This window comes from Rutidosis leptorrhynchoides, chromosome 6 (genome assembly GCF_046630445.1).
Source record: "Rutidosis leptorrhynchoides isolate AG116_Rl617_1_P2 chromosome 6, CSIRO_AGI_Rlap_v1, whole genome shotgun sequence".
Lineage (NCBI taxonomy): Eukaryota > Viridiplantae > Streptophyta > Magnoliopsida > Asterales > Asteraceae > Rutidosis > Rutidosis leptorrhynchoides.
The window spans coordinates 336,796,194-336,812,732 of record NC_092338.1 but is presented as its reverse complement, the minus strand read 5'-3'; positions in this window follow the sequence as shown (position 1 = coordinate 336,812,732).

Sequence of the window (16,539 nt, the reverse complement as noted above, 5' to 3'; positions counted from 1 at the left end):
CCGACGAGAATTCCGATGATGTTATAGAAATTACCCCAGCTGAATTTAAAAAGGCAAAAGAAAATAATAAGGGAAAGGGCATAAAAATAGAGAAATCTAATTCCAACCCCGATGAACTTTATATGTATCGTCAACCCCCGAAGTCCTTAAGTTGTAACAATGACCCGGGAACCTCTAAACCACCAGGTTTTTCTAAACCAATGTGGAAAATGACAGCTCGTATTAGGGGAACATCATATATCCCTAGAAACTTGGCAAAATGAACCAAAACCGAAGAAGAAGAAACAAGCGAGTCGAAATAAGATAGTTGTATTCGTGTGGTGTAATATATGTAATATAGTGTGCTTATGCTTTATGATATATGTAAAAATTGCTTGTATTAATAAGTATTTTTCTTTTATGAATCTAACTCTTGTCTATTTTACAGTATAAAAACACAAAATGGATAGACAACCCAATATTTTAAGAGACCTACCCGGAGACATGATTGATGAAATCTTGTCTAGAGTCGGTCAGAATTCTTCAGCACAACTATTTAAGGCGAGATCAGTTTGTAAGACATTCGAAGAACGTTCTAAGAATGCCTTGGTTTATAAAAGGCTTTCATTCGAAAGATGGGGGATATCACATTGGGAAATCCATAAGTTACGATGTGTTTACTTTGACGCATATATTGCGGGGAACCCAAATGCTATTTTACGCAATGGGTTAAGAAATTATTTTGACTCAATATATCCGAATATTGGACTTCGTGATTTAGAAAAAGCGGCGAACATGCAACATAAAGAAGCATGTTATGCTTACGGATTAGTAATGTTCGCTTCTCACCAACGTGAGAACAAGAACATCGGGCTACAACTATTAAACAAAACGTTCCCACAAGTGACGGAGTCGGTAATTGGGGTAAGAAATGAGGTTTTTAGATTGTTACGGGACTGTTGGACATTACGTAACCCTCGTCCCTTTGACGACGTTACAACACGCTGTCTTATCAACGGCTATAACGGTTATGTTCTACAAGACCAAGGATGGGAAGTAATCCTAGTAAAACCAGAATGCATGACTTGTTTCTGGACGTATGAATTACGTGTCTTTATTGCCTTTGCTGAATGACTTGTGTACTAGCTAGAATTATCTTCAAAACCATCTTGTATCAAATTTATTGTGTGCTATATTTCATGCTATCTGTAAAATAAGCGGTATTGTAAGTTTGTAAAATATTGTGTAAAAGTTTGAACGCGAAATATTATTATAATCAGTTTTTCATATAGAATTGTAGTAGTTGAATTGTATATTAGCTACTAAGTATGAACTTAACGGGTAGGTACTACCCGAATTTAAACTTATAAAACGCTATATGAAGAAAAAGCTTTTATAAATGAGTTCATATTATGCTACGAAATACTATTAACTACTCTTAATATTCTGTATGATTAACTTGTTCCATTTGATTATTTTGAAGGAAATGGCACCGACTACTCGACACACCGTGAATATGAATGAAGAGGAATTCCGTACTTTTCTAGCTTCAAACATAGCCGCAGTACAGGCTGCGCTACATAACAACAATAACCTTGGATCTAGCAGTACAGGAAATCGTGTAGGATGCACCTACAAAGAATTCACTGCCTGCAAACCTTTGGAATTTGATGGAACCGAAGGACCGATCGGATTGAAACGGTGGACCGAGAAAGTCGAATCGGTGTTTGCCATAAGTAAGTGTACTGAAGAGGACAAAGTGAAGTACGCTACGCATACCTTCACAGGTTCTGCGTTAACATGGTGGAATACCTATCTAGAGCAAGTGGGACAAGACGATGCGTACGCACTACCGTGGTCAGCATTCAAGCACTTGATGAACGAGAAGTACCGTCCCAGAACCGAAGTCAATAAGCTCAAGACAAAACTTAGAGGGTTACGAACCCAAGGATTTGATATTACCACGTACGAAAGACGATTCACAGAATTGTGCCTATTATGTCCTAGAGCATTCGAAGATGAGGAAGAGAAGATCAACGCGTTTGTGAAAGGATTACCGGAAAGAATTCACGAAGATATAAGTTCACACGAGCCCGCCTCCATACAACAGGCATGTAGAATGGCTCACAAACTAGTGAACCAGATTGAAGAAAGAATTAAAGAACAGACTGCTGAAGAGGCCAATGTGAAGCAAGTCAAAAGAAAGTGGGAGGAAAACGGTGATAAGAATCACCAATACAACAACAACAGCAATTACAACAATAATCGCAACAATTATCCCAACAATCGCAACATCAATCGCAACTACAACAAACGGCCCAACAACAACAACAGCAACTACAACAATCATCCCAACAACAATAATAACCGCAACAACAACAACAATCAGAAGCAGCTATGCCAAAGGTGTGAAAAGTATCACTCGGGGTTCTGCACCAAATTTTGTAACAAGTGTAAAAGAAATGGTCATAGCGCGGCAAAGTGTGAGGTCTACGGACCAGGGGTTAATAGAACGAAAGGAACAAATGATGTCGGAACGAGTAATGGTGGAGCAAGTAGTGTCGGAGCAAGTTATGCCAATGTAGTTTGTTATAAATGTGGAAAACCGGGCCACATTATTAGAAATTGCCCGAACCAGGAGAACACGAATGGACAAGGCCGCGGAAGAGTTTTTAATATTAATGCGGCAGAGGCACAGGAAGACCCGGAGCTTGTTACGGGTACGTTTCTTATTGACAATAAATCTGCTTACGTTTTATTTGATTCGGGTGCGGATAGAAGCTATATGAGTAGAGATTTTTGTGCTAAATTAAGTTGTCCATTGACGCCTTTGGATAGTAAATTTTTACTCGAATTAGCAAATGGTAAATTAATTTCAGCAGATAATATATGTCGGAATCGAGAAATTAAACTGGTTAGCGAAACATTTAAGATTGATTTGATACCAGTAGAGTTAGGGAGTTTTGATGTGATAATCGGTATGGACTGGTTGAAAGAAGTGAAAGCAGAGATTGTTTGTTACAAAAATGCAATTCGCATTATACGAGAAAAAGGAAAACCCTTAATGGGGTACGGAGAAAAGGGCAACACGAAGCTACATCTTATTAGTAATTTGAAGGCACAAAAACTAATAAGAAAAGGTTTCTATGTTGTTCTAGCACACGTCGAGAAAGTATAAACTGAAGAAAAGAGCATCAATGATGTTCCCATTGCAAAAGAATTTCCCGATGTATTTCCGAAAGAATTACCAGGATTACCCCCACATCAATCCGTTGAATTTCAAATAGATCTTGTACCAGGAGCTGCACCAATAGCTCGTGCTCCTTACAGACTCGCACCCAGTGAGATAAAAGAACTGCAAAGCTAATTACAAGAACTTTTAGAGCGTGGTTTCATTCAACCAAGCACATCACCGTGGGGAGCTCCTGTTTTGTTTGTCAAGAAGAAAGATGGTACATTCAGGTTGTGTATCGACTACCGAGAGTTGAACAAACTTACCATCAAGAACCGCTACGCACTACCGAGAATCGACGACTTATTTGATCAACTACAAGGCTCGTCTGTTTATTCAAAGATTGACTTACGTTCCGGGTATCATCAAATGCGGGTGAAAGAAGATGATATTCCAAAGACTGCTTTCAGAACACGTTACGGTCATTATGAGTTTATGGTCATGCCGTTTGGTTTAACTAATGCACCAGCTGTGTTCATGGACCTTATGAACCGAGTGTGTGGACCATACCTTGACAAGTTTGTCATTGTTTTCATTGATGACATACTTATTTACTCAAAGAATGACCAAGAACACGGTGAACATTTGAGAAAGGTGTTAGAAGTATTGAGGAAGGAAGAATTGTACGCTAAGTTTTCAAAGTGTGCATTTTGGTTGGAAGAAGTTCAATTCCTCGGTCACATAGTGAACAAAGAAGGTATTAAGGTGGATCCGGCAAAGATAGAAACTGTTGAAAAGTGGGAAACCCCGAAAACTCCGAAACACATACGCCAGTTTTTAGGACTAGCTGGTTACTACAGAAGGTTCATCCAAGACTTTTCCAGAATAGCAAAACCCTTGACTGCATTAACGCATAAAGGAAAGAAATTTGAATGGAATGATGAACAAGAGAAAGCGTTTCAGTTATTGAAGAAAAAGCTAACTACGGCACCTATATTGTCAATGCCTAAAGGGAATGATGATTTTGTGATTTATTGTGACGCATCAAAGCAAGGTCTCGGTTGTGTATTAATGCAACGAACGAAGGTGATTGCTTATGCGTCTAGACAATTGAAGATTCACGAACAAAATTATACGACGCATGATTTGGAATTAGGAGCGGTTGTTTTTGCATTAAAGACTTGGAGGCACTACTTATATGGGGTCAAAAGTATTATATATACCGACCACAAAAGTCTTCAACACATATTTAATAAGAAACAACTGAATATGAGGCAGCGTAGGTGGATTGAATTATTGAATGATTACGACTTTGAGATTCATTACCACCCGGGGAAGGCAAATGTGGTAGCCGATGCCTTGAGCAGGAAGGACAGAGAACTCATTCGAGTAAAATCTATGAATATAATGATTCATAATAACCTTACTACTCAAATAAAGGAGGCGCAACAAGGAGTTTTAAAAGAGGGAAATTTAAAGGATGAAATACCCAAAGGATCGGAGAAGCATCTTAATATTCGAGAAGACGGAACTCGGTATAGGGCTGAAAGGATTTGGGTACCAAAATTTGGAGATATGAGAGAAATGGTACTTAGAGAAGCTCATAAAACCAGATACTCAATACATCCTGGAACGGGGAAGATGTACAAAGATCTCAAGAAACATTTTTGGTGGTCGGGTATGAAAGCCGATGTTGCTAAATACGTAGGAGAATGTTTGACGTGTTCTAAGGTTAAAGCTGAGCATCAGAAACCATCAGGTCTACTTCAACAACCCGAAATCCCGGAATGGAAATGGGAAAACATTACCATGGATTTCATCACTAAATTGCCAAGGACTGCAAGTGGTTTTGATACTATTTGGGTAATAGTTGATCGTCTCACCAAATCAGCATACTTCCTGCCAATAAGAGAAGATGACAAGATGGAGAAGTTAGCACGACTGTATTTGAAGGAAGTCGTCTCCAGACATGGAATACCAATCTCTATTATCTCTGATAGGGATGGCAGATTTATTTCAAGATTCTGGCAGACATTACAGCAAGCATTAGGAACTCGTCTAGACATGAGTACTACCTATCATCTAAAAACCGATGGGCAGAGCGAAAGGACGATACAAACGCTTGAAGACATGCTACGAGCATGTGTTATTGATTTCGGAAACAGTTGGGATCGACATCTACCGTTAGCAGAATTTTCCTACAACAACAGCTACCATTCAAGCATTGAAATGGCGCCGTTTGAAGCACTTTATGGTAGAAAGTGCAGGTCTCCGATTTGTTGGAGTGAAGTGGGGGATAGACAGATTACGGGTCCGGAGATTATACAAGAAACTACCGAGAAGATCATCCAAATTCAACAACGGTTGAAAACCGCCCAAAGTCGACAAAAGAGCTACGCTGACATTAAAAGAAAAGATATAGAATTTGAAATTGGAGAGATGGTCATGCTTAAAGTTGCACCTTGGAAAGGCGTTGTTCGATTTGGTAAACGAGGGAAATTAAATCCAAGGTATATTTGGACCATTCAAGATTATTGATCGTGTCGAACAAGTAGCTTACCGACTTGAGTTACCTCAACAACTCGCGGCTGTACATAACACTTTCCACGTCTCGAATTTGAAGAAATGTTTTGCTAAAGAAGATCTCACTATTCCATTAGATGAAATCCAAATCAACGAAAAACTTCAATTCATCGAAGAACCCGTCGAAATAATAGATCGTGAGGTTAAAAGACTTAAGCAAAACAAGATACCAATTGTTAAGGTTCGATGGAATGCTCGTAGAGGACTCGAGTTCACCTGGGAGCGTGAAGATCAGATGAAGAAGAAATACCCGCATCTATTTCCAGAAGATTCGTCAACACCTTCAACAGCTTAAAATTTCGGGACGAAATTTATTTAACGGGTAGGTACTGTAGTAACCCGAACTTTTCCATGTTTATATATATTAATTGAGATTGATATTTACATGATTAAATGTTTCCAACATGTTAAGCAATCAAACTTGTTAAGACTTGATTAATTGAAATATGTTTCATATAGACAATTGACAACCCAAGTTGACCGGTGATTCACGAACGTTAAAACTTGTAAAAACTATATGATGACATATATATGGATATATATATATATATATATATATAGTTAACATGATACTATGATAAGTAAACATATCATTAAGTATATTAACAATGAATTACATATCTAAAAACAAGACTACTAACTTAATGATTTTTAAACGAGACATATATGTAACGATTATCGTTGTAAAGACATTTAATGTATATATATCATATTAAGAGATATTCATACATGATAATATCATGATAATATAATAATTTAAAATCTCATTTGATATTATAAACATTGGGTTAACATTTAACAAGATCGTTAACCTAAAGGTTTCAAAACAACACTTACATGTAACGACTAACGATGACTTAACGACTCAGTTAAAATGTATATACATGTAGTGTTTTAATATGTATTTATACACTTTTGAAAGACTTCAATACACTTATCAAAATACTTCTACTTAACACAAATTCTTACAATTACATCCTCGTTCAGTTTCATCAACAATTCTACTCGTATGCACCCGTATTCGTACTCGTACAATACACAGATTTTAGATGTATGTACTATTAGTATATACACTCCAATGATCAGCTCTTAGCAGCCCATGTGAATCACCTAACACATGTGGGAACCATCATTTGGCAACTAGCATGAAATATCTCATAAAATTACAAAAATATGAGTAATCATTCATGACTTATTTACATGAAAACAAAATTACATATCCTTTATATCTAATCCATACACCAACGACCAAAAACACCTACAAACACTTTCATTCTTCAATTTTCTTCATCTAATTGATCTCTCTCAAGTTCTATCTTCAAGTTCTAAGTGTTCTTCATAAATTCCAAAAGTTCTAGTTACATAAAATCAAGAATACTTTCAAGTTTGCTAGCTCACTTCCAATCTTGTAAGGTGATCATCCAACCTCAAGAAATCTTTGTTTCTTACAGTAGGTTATCATTCTAATACAAGGTAACAATCATATTCAAACTTTGGTTCAATTTCTATAACTATAACAATCTTATTTCAAGTGATGATCTTACTTGAACTTGTTTTCGTGTCATGATTCTGCTTCAAGAACTTCGAGCCATCCAAGGATCCGTTGAAGCTAGATCCATTTTTCTATTTTCCAGTAGGTTTATCCAAGGAACTTAAGCTAGTAATGATGTTCATAACATCATTCGATTCATACATATAAAGCTATCTTATTCGAAGGTTTAAACTTGTAATCACTAGAACATAGTTTAGTTAATTCTAAACTTGTTCTCAAACAAAAGTTAATCCTTCTAACTTGACTTTTAAAATCAACTAAACACATGTTCTATATCTATATGATATGCTAACTTAATGATTTAAAACCTGGAAACACGAAAAACACCGTAAAACCGGATTTACGCCATTGTAGTAACACCGCAGGCTGTTTTGGGTTAGTTAATTAAAAACTATGATAAACTTTGATTTAAAATTTGTTATTCTGAGAAAATGATTTTTATTATGAACATGAAACTATATCCAAAAATTATGGTTAAACTCAAAGTGGAAGTATGTTTTCTAAAATGGTCATCTAGACGTCGTTCTTTCGACTGAAATGACTACCTTTACAAAAACGACTTGTAACTTATTTTTCCGACTATAAACCTATACTTTTTCTGTTTAGATTCATAAAATAGAGTTCAATATGAAACCATAGCAATTTGATTCACTCAAAACGGATTTAAAATGAAGAAGTTATGGGTAAAACAAGATTGGATAATTTTTCTCATTTTAGCTACGTGAAAATTGGTAACAAATCTATTCCAACCATAACTTAATCAACTTATATTGTATATTATGTAATCTTGAGATACCATAGACACGTATACAATGTTTCGACCTATCATGTCGACACATCTATATATATTTCGGAACAACCATAGACACTCTATATGTTAATGTTGGAGTTAGCTATACAGGGTTGAGGTTGATTCCAAAATATATATAGTTTGAGTTGTGATCAATACTGAGATACGTATACACTGGGTCGTGGATTGATTCAAGATAATATTTATCGATTTATTTCTGTACATCTAACTGTGGACAACTAGTTGTAGGTTACTAACGAGGACAGCTGACTTAATAAACTTAAAACATCAAAATATATTAAAAGTGTTGTAAATATATTTTGAACATACTTTGATATATATGTATATATTGTTATAGGTTCGTGAATCAACCAGTGGCCAAGTCTTACTTTCCGACGAAGTAAAAATCTGTGAAAGTGAGTTATAGTCCCATTTTTAAAATCTAATATTTTTGGGATGAGAATACATGCAGGTTTTATAAATGATTTACAAAATAGACACAAGTACGTGAAACTACATTCTATGGTTGAATTATCGAAATCAAATATGCCCCTTTTTATTAAGTCTGGTAATCTAAGAATTAGGGAACAGACACCCTAATTGACGCGAATCCTAAAGATAGATCTATTGGGCCTAACAAACCCCATCCAAAGTACCGGATGCTTTAGTACTTCGAAATTTATATCATATCCGAAGGGTGTCCCGGAATGATGGGGATATTCTTATATATGCATCTTGTTAATGTCGGTTACCAGGTGTTCACCATATGAATGATTTTTATCTCTATGTATGGGGTGTGTATTGAAATATGAAATCTTGTGGTCTATTATTATGATTTGATATATATAGGTTAAACCTATAACTCACCAACATTTTTGTTGACGTTTTAAGCATGTTTATTCTCAGGTGATTATTAAGAGCTTCCGCTGTCGCATACTTAAATAAGGACGAGATTTGGAGTCCATGCTTGTATGATATTATGTAAAAACTGCATTCAAGAAACTTATTTTGTTGTAACATATTTGTATTGTAAACCATTATGTAATGGTCGTGTGTAAACAGGATATTTTAGATTATCATTATTTGATAATCTACGTAAAGCTTTTTAAACCTTTATTTATGAAATAAAGGTTATGGTTTGTTTTAAAAATGAATGCAGTCTTTGAAAAACGTCTCATATAGAGGTCAAAACCTCGCAACGAAATCAATTAATATGGAACGTTTTTAATCAATAAGAACGGGACATTTCAGTTGGTATCAGAGCGTTGGTCTTAGAGAACCAGAATTTTGCATTAGTGTGTCTTATCGAGTTTGTTAGGATGCATTAGTGAGTCTGGACTTCGACCGTGTTTACTTGAAAAATGATTGCTTAACAAATTTTGTTGAAAACTATATATTTTTAACATGTGAATATTATTTGATATATTAATCTCTTAACGCGTTTGATATTATGTGATAGATGTCTACCTCTAGAACAAGTCCCATTGACTCACCTAATAATAATGAAGAGTCAAATGTAAATTGGAATGATTCGTGGACTGATTCACAAGTTCCCGAAGAGGAACCGGAAGAAGAGTCGGAACCGGAAGAAGAATCGGAACCGGAAGAAGAATCGGAACCGGATGAAGAAATAGAACCGGTGGGGGAAATAATAAAACGGTTAAGTAAAAGAAAATCCTCAACCAACCGACCAAGGTTAATTATGGTCAATGGTGTTTCCGCCAAGGAAGCAAAATATTGGGAGGATTACCAATTCTCCGATGAATCGGATTCCGACGAGAATTCCGATGATGTTATAGAAATTACCCCAACTGAAATTAAAAAGGCAAAAGAAAATAATAAGGGAAAGGGCATAAAAATAGAGAAATCTAATTCCAACCCCGATGAACTTTATATGTATCGTCAACGCCCGAAGTCCTTAAGTTGTAACAATGACCCGGGAACCTCTAAACCACCAGGTTTTTCTAAACCAATGTGGACAACGACGGCTCGTATTAGGGGAACATCATATATCTCTAGAAACTTGGCAAAACGAACCAAAACCGAAGAACAAGAAACGAGCGAGTCGGAATAAGATAGTTGTATTCGTGTGGTGTAATATATGTAATATAGTGTTCTTATGCTTTATGATATATGTAAAAATTGCTTGTATTAATAAGTATTTTTTTATGAATCTAACTCTTGTCTATTTTACAGTTTAAAAACACAAAATGGATAGACAACCCAATATTTTAAGAGACCTATCCGGAGACATGATTGATGAAATCTTGTCTAGAGTCGGCCAGAATTCCTCGGCACAACTATTTAAGGCGAGATCAGTTTGTAAGACATTCGAAGAACGTTCCAAGAATGTCTTGGTTTATAAGAGACTTTCGTTTGAAAGATGGGGGATATCACATTGGGAAACCCATAAGTTACGATGTGTTTACTTTGACGCATATATTGCGGGGAACCCAAATGCTATTTTACGCAACGGGTTAAGAAATTATTTTGACTCAATATATCCGAATATTGGACTTCGTGATTTAGAAAAAGCGGCTAACATGCAACATAAAGAAGCATGTTATGCTTACGGATTAGTAATGTTCGCTTCTCACCAAAGTGAGAACAAGAACATCGGGCTACAACTATTAAACAAAACGTTTCCACAAGTGACGGAGTCGGTAATTGGGGTAAGAAATGAGGTTTTTAGATTATTACGGGACTGTTGGACATTACGTAACCCTCGTCCCTTTGACGACGTTACAACACGCTGTCTTATCAACGGCCATAACGGTTATGTTGCACAAGACCAAGGATGGGAAGTAGTCCTAGTAAAACCAGAATGCATGACTTGTTTCTGGACGTATGAATTACGTGTCTTTATTGCCTTTGCTGAACGACTTGTGTACTAGCTAGAATTATCTTCACAACTATCTTGTATCAAAGTTATTGTGTGCTATATTTCATGCTTTATGTAAAATAAGCGGTATTGTAAGTTTGTAAAATATTGTATAAAAGTTTGAACGCGAAATATTATTATAATCAGTTTTTCATATAGAATTGTAGTAGTTGAATTGTATATTAGCTACTAAGTATGAACTTAACGGGTAGGTACTACCCGAATTTAAACTTATAAAACGCTAATATGAAGAAAAAGCTTTTATAAATGAGTTCATATTATGCTACGAAATACTATTAACTACTCTTAATATTCTGTATGATTAACTTGTTCCATTTAACTATTTTGAAGGAAATGGCACCGACTACTCGACACACCGTGAATATGAATGAAGAGGAATTCCGTACTTTTCTAGCTTCAAACATAGCCGCAGTACAGGCTGCGCTACATACCAACAATAACCTTGGATCTAGCAGTACAGGAAATCGTGTAGGATGCACCTACAAAGAATTCACTGCCTGCAAACCTTTGGAATTTGATGGAACCGAAGGACCGATCGGATTGAAACGGTGGACCGAGAAGGTCGAATCGGTGTTTGCCATAAGTAAGTGTACTGAAGAGGACAAAGTAAAGTACGCTACGCATACCTTCACAGGTTCTGCGTTAACATGGTGGAATACCTATCTAGAGCAAGTGGGACAAGACGATGCGTACGCACTACCGTGGTCAGCATTCAAGCACTTGATGAACGAGAAGTACCGTCCCAGAACCGAGGTCAATAAGCTCAAGACAGAACTTAGAGGGTTACGAACCCAAGGATTTGATATTACCACGTACGAAAGACGATTCACAGAATTGTGCCTATTGTGTCCGGGAGCATTCGAAGATGAGGAAGAGAAGATCGACGCGTTTGTGAAAGGATTACCGGAAAGAATCCAAGAAGATATAAGTTCATACGAGCCCGCCTCCATACAACAGGCATGTAGAATGGCTCACAAACTCGTGAACCAAATTGAAGAAAGAATTAAAGAACAGACTGCTGAAGAGGCCAATGTGAAGCAAGTCAAAAGAAAGTGGGAGGAAAACGGTGATAAGAATCACCAATACAATAACAACAGCAATTACAACAATAATCGCAACAATTATCCCAACAATCGCAACATCAATCGCAACTACAACAAACGGCCCAACAACAACAACAACAGCAACTACAACAATCATCCCAACAACAATAATAACCGCAACAACAACAACAATCAGAAGCAGCTATGCCAAAGGTGTGAAAAGAATCACTCGGGGTTCTGCACCAAATTTTGCAACAAGTGTAAAAGAAATGGTCATAGCGCGGCGAAGTGTGAGGTCTACGGACCAGGGGTTAATAGAACGAAAGGAACAAATGGTGTCGGAACGAGTAATGGCGGAGCAAGTAGTGTCGGAGCAAGTTATGCCAATGTAGTTTGTTATAAATGTGGAAAACCGGGCCACATTATTAGAAATTGCCCGAACCAGGAGAACACGAATGGACAAGGCCGTGGAAGAGTTTTCAATATTAATGCGGCAGAGGCACAGGAAGACCCGGAGCTTGTTACGGGTACGTTTCTTATTGACAATAAATCTGCTTACGTTTTATTTGATTCGGGTGCGGATAGAAGCTATATGAGTAGAGATTTTTGTGCTAAATTAAGTTGTCCATTGACGCCTTTGGATAGTAAATTTTTACTCGAATTAGCAAATGGTAAATTAATTTCAGCAGATAATATATGTCGGAATCGAGAAATTAAACTGGTTAGCGAAACATTTAAGATTGATTTGATACCAGTAGAGTTAGGGAGTTTTGATGTGATAATCGGTATGGACTGGTTGAAAGAAGTGAAAGCGGAGATCGTTTGTTACAAAAATGCAATTCGCATTATACGAGAAAAAGGAAAACCCTTAATGGTGTACGGAGAAAAGGGCAACACGAAGCTACATCTTATTAGTAATTTGAAGGCACAAAAACTAATAAGAAAAGGTTGCTATGCTGTTCTAGCACACGTCGAGAAAGTACAAACTGAAGAAAAGAGCATCAATGATGTTCCCGTCGCAAAAGAATTTCCTGATGTATTTCCGAAAGAATTACCGGGATTACCCCCACATCGATCCGTTGAATTTCAAATAGATCTTGTACCAGGAGCTGCACCAATAGCTCGTGCTCCTTACAGACTCGCACCCAGCGAGATGAAAGAACTACAAAGCCAATTACAAGAACTTTTAGAGCGTGGTTTCATTCGACCAAGCACATCACCGTGGGGAGCTCCTGTTTTGTTTGTCAAGAAGAAAGATGGTACATTCAGGTTGTGTATCGACTACCGAGAGTTGAACAAACTTACCATCAAGAACCGCTACCCACTACCGAGAATCGATGACTTATTTGATCAACTACAAGGCTCGTCTGTTTATTCAAAGATTGACTTACGTTCCGGGTATCATCAAATGCGGGTGAAAGAAGATGATATTCCAAAGACTGCTTTCAGAACACGTTACGGTCATTACGAGTTTATGGTCATGCCGTTTGGTTTAACTAATGCACCAGCTGTGTTCATGGACCTTATGAACCGAGTGTGTGGACCATACCTTGACAAGTTTGTCATTGTTTTCATTGATGACATACTTATTTACTCAAAGAATGACCAAGAACACAGTGAACATTTGAGAAAGGTGTTAGAAGTATTGAGGAAGGAAGAATTGTACGCTAAGTTTTCAAAGTGTGCATTTTGGTTGGAAGAAGTTCAATTCCTCGGTCACATAGTGAACAAAGAAGGTATTAAGGTGGATCCGGCAAAGATAGAAACTGTTGAAAAGTGGGAAACCCCGAAAACTCCGAAACACATACGCCAGTTTTTAGGACTAGCTGGTTACTACAGAAGGTTCATCCAAGACTTTTCCAGAATAGCAAAACCCTTGACTGCATTAACGCATAAAGGGAAGAAATTTGAATGGAATGATGAACAAGAGAAAGCGTTTCAGTTATTGAAGAAAAAGCTAACTACGGCACCTATATTGTCATTGCCTGAAGGGAATGATGATTTTGTGATTTATTGTGATGCATCAAAGCAAGGTCTCGGTTGTGTATTAATGCAACGAACGAAGGTGATTGCTTATGCGTCTAGACAATTGAAGATTCACGAACAAAATTATACGACGCATGATTTGGAATTAGGCGCGGTTGTTTTTGCATTAAAGACTTGGAGGCACTACTTATATGGGGTCAAAAGTATTATATATACCGACCACAAAAGTCTTCAACACATATTTAATCAGAAACAACAGAATATGAGGCAGCGTAGGTGGATTGAATTATTGAATGATTACGACTTTGAGATTCGTTACCACCCGGGGAAGGCAAATGTGGTAGCCGATGCCTTGAGCAGGAAGGACAGAGAACCCATTCGAGTAAAATCTATGAATATAATGATTCATAATAACATTACTACTCAAATAAAGGAGGCGCAACAAGGAGTTTTAAAAGAGGGAAATTTAAAGGATGAAATACCCAAAGGATCGGAGAAGCATCTTAATATTCGGGAAGACGGAACCCGGTATAGGGCTGAAAGGATTTGGGTACCAAAATTTGGAGATATGAGAGAAATGGTACTTAGAAAAGCTCATAAAACCAGATACTCAATACATCCTGGAATGGGGAAGATGTACAAGGATCTCAAGAAACATTTTTGGTGGCCGGGTATGAAAGCCGATGTTGCTAAATACGTAGGAGAATGTTTGACGTGTTCTAAGGTCAAAGCTGAGCATCAGAAACCATCAGGTCTACTTCAACAACCCGAAATCCCGGAATGGAAATGGGAAAACATTACCATGGATTTCATCACTAAATTGCCAAGGACTGCAAGTGGTTTTGATACTATTTGGGTAATAGTTGATCGTCTCACCAAATCAGCACACTTCCTACCAATAAGAGAAGATGACAAGATGGAGAAGTTAGCACGACTGTATTTGAAGGAAGTCGTCTCCAGACATGGAATACCAATCTCTATTATCTCTGATAGGGATGGCAGATTTATTTCAAGATTCTGGCAGACATTACAGCAAGCATTAGGAACTCGTCTAGACATGAGTACTGCCTATCATCCACAAACTGATGGGCAGAGCGAAAGGACGATACAAACGCTTGAAGACATGCTACGAGCATGTGTTATTGATTTCGAAAACAGTTGGGATCGACATCTACCGTTAGCAGAATTTTCCTACAACAACAGCTACCATTCAAGCATTGAGATGGCGCCGTTTGAAGCACTTTATGGTAGAAAGTGCAGGTCTCCGATTTGTTGGAGTGAAGTGGGGGATAGACAGATTACGGGTCCGGAGATTATACAAGAAACTACCGAGAAGATCATCCAAATTCAACAACGGTTGAAAACTGCCCAAAGTCGACAAAAGAGCTACGCTGACATTAAAAGAAAAGATATAGAATTTGAAATTGGAGAGATGGTCATGCTTAAAGTTGCACCTTGGAAAGGCGTTGTTCGATTTGGTAAACGAGGGAAATTAAATCCAAGGTATATTGGACCATTCAAGATTATTGATCGTGTCGGACCAGTAGCTTACCAACTTGAGTTACCTCAACAACTCGCAGCTGTACATAACACTTTCCACGTCTCGAATTTGAAGAAATGTTTTGCTAAAGAAGATCTCACTATTCCATTAGATGAAATCCAAATCAACGAAAAACTCCAATTCATCGAAGAACCCGTCGAAATAATGGATCGTGAGGTTAAAAGACTTAAGCAAAACAAGATACCAATTGTTAAGGTTCGATGGAATGCTCGTAGAGGACCCGAGTTCACGTGGGAGCATGAAGATCAGATGAAGAAGAAATACCCGCATCTATTTCCAGAAGATTCGTCAACACCTTCAACAGCTTAAAATTTCGGGACGAAATTTATTTAACGGGTAGGTACTGTAGTGACCCGAACTTTTCCATGTTTATATATATTAATTGAGATTGATATTTACATGATTAAATGTTTCCAACATGTTAAGCAATCAAACTTGTTAAGACTTGATTAATTGAAATATGTTTCATATAGACAATTGACCACCCAAGTTGATCGGTGATTCACGAACGTTAAAACTTGTAAAAACTATATGATGATATATAAATGGATATATATATAGTTAACATGATACTATGATAAGAAAACATATCATAAAGTATATTAACAATGAACTACATATGTAAAAACAAGACTACTAACTTAATGATTTTTAAACGAGACATATATGTAACGATTATCGTTGTAAAGACATTTAATGTATATATATCATATTAAGAGATATTCATACATGATAATATCATGATAATATAATAATTTAAAATCTCATTTGATATTATAAACATTGGGTTAACAACATTTAACAAGATCGTTAACCTAAAGGTTTCAAAACAACACTTACATGTAACGACTAACGATGACTTAACGACTCAGTTAAAATGTATATACATGTAGTGTTTTAATATGTATTTATACACTTTTGAAAGACTTCAATACACTTATCAAAATACTTCTACTTAACAAAAATGCTTA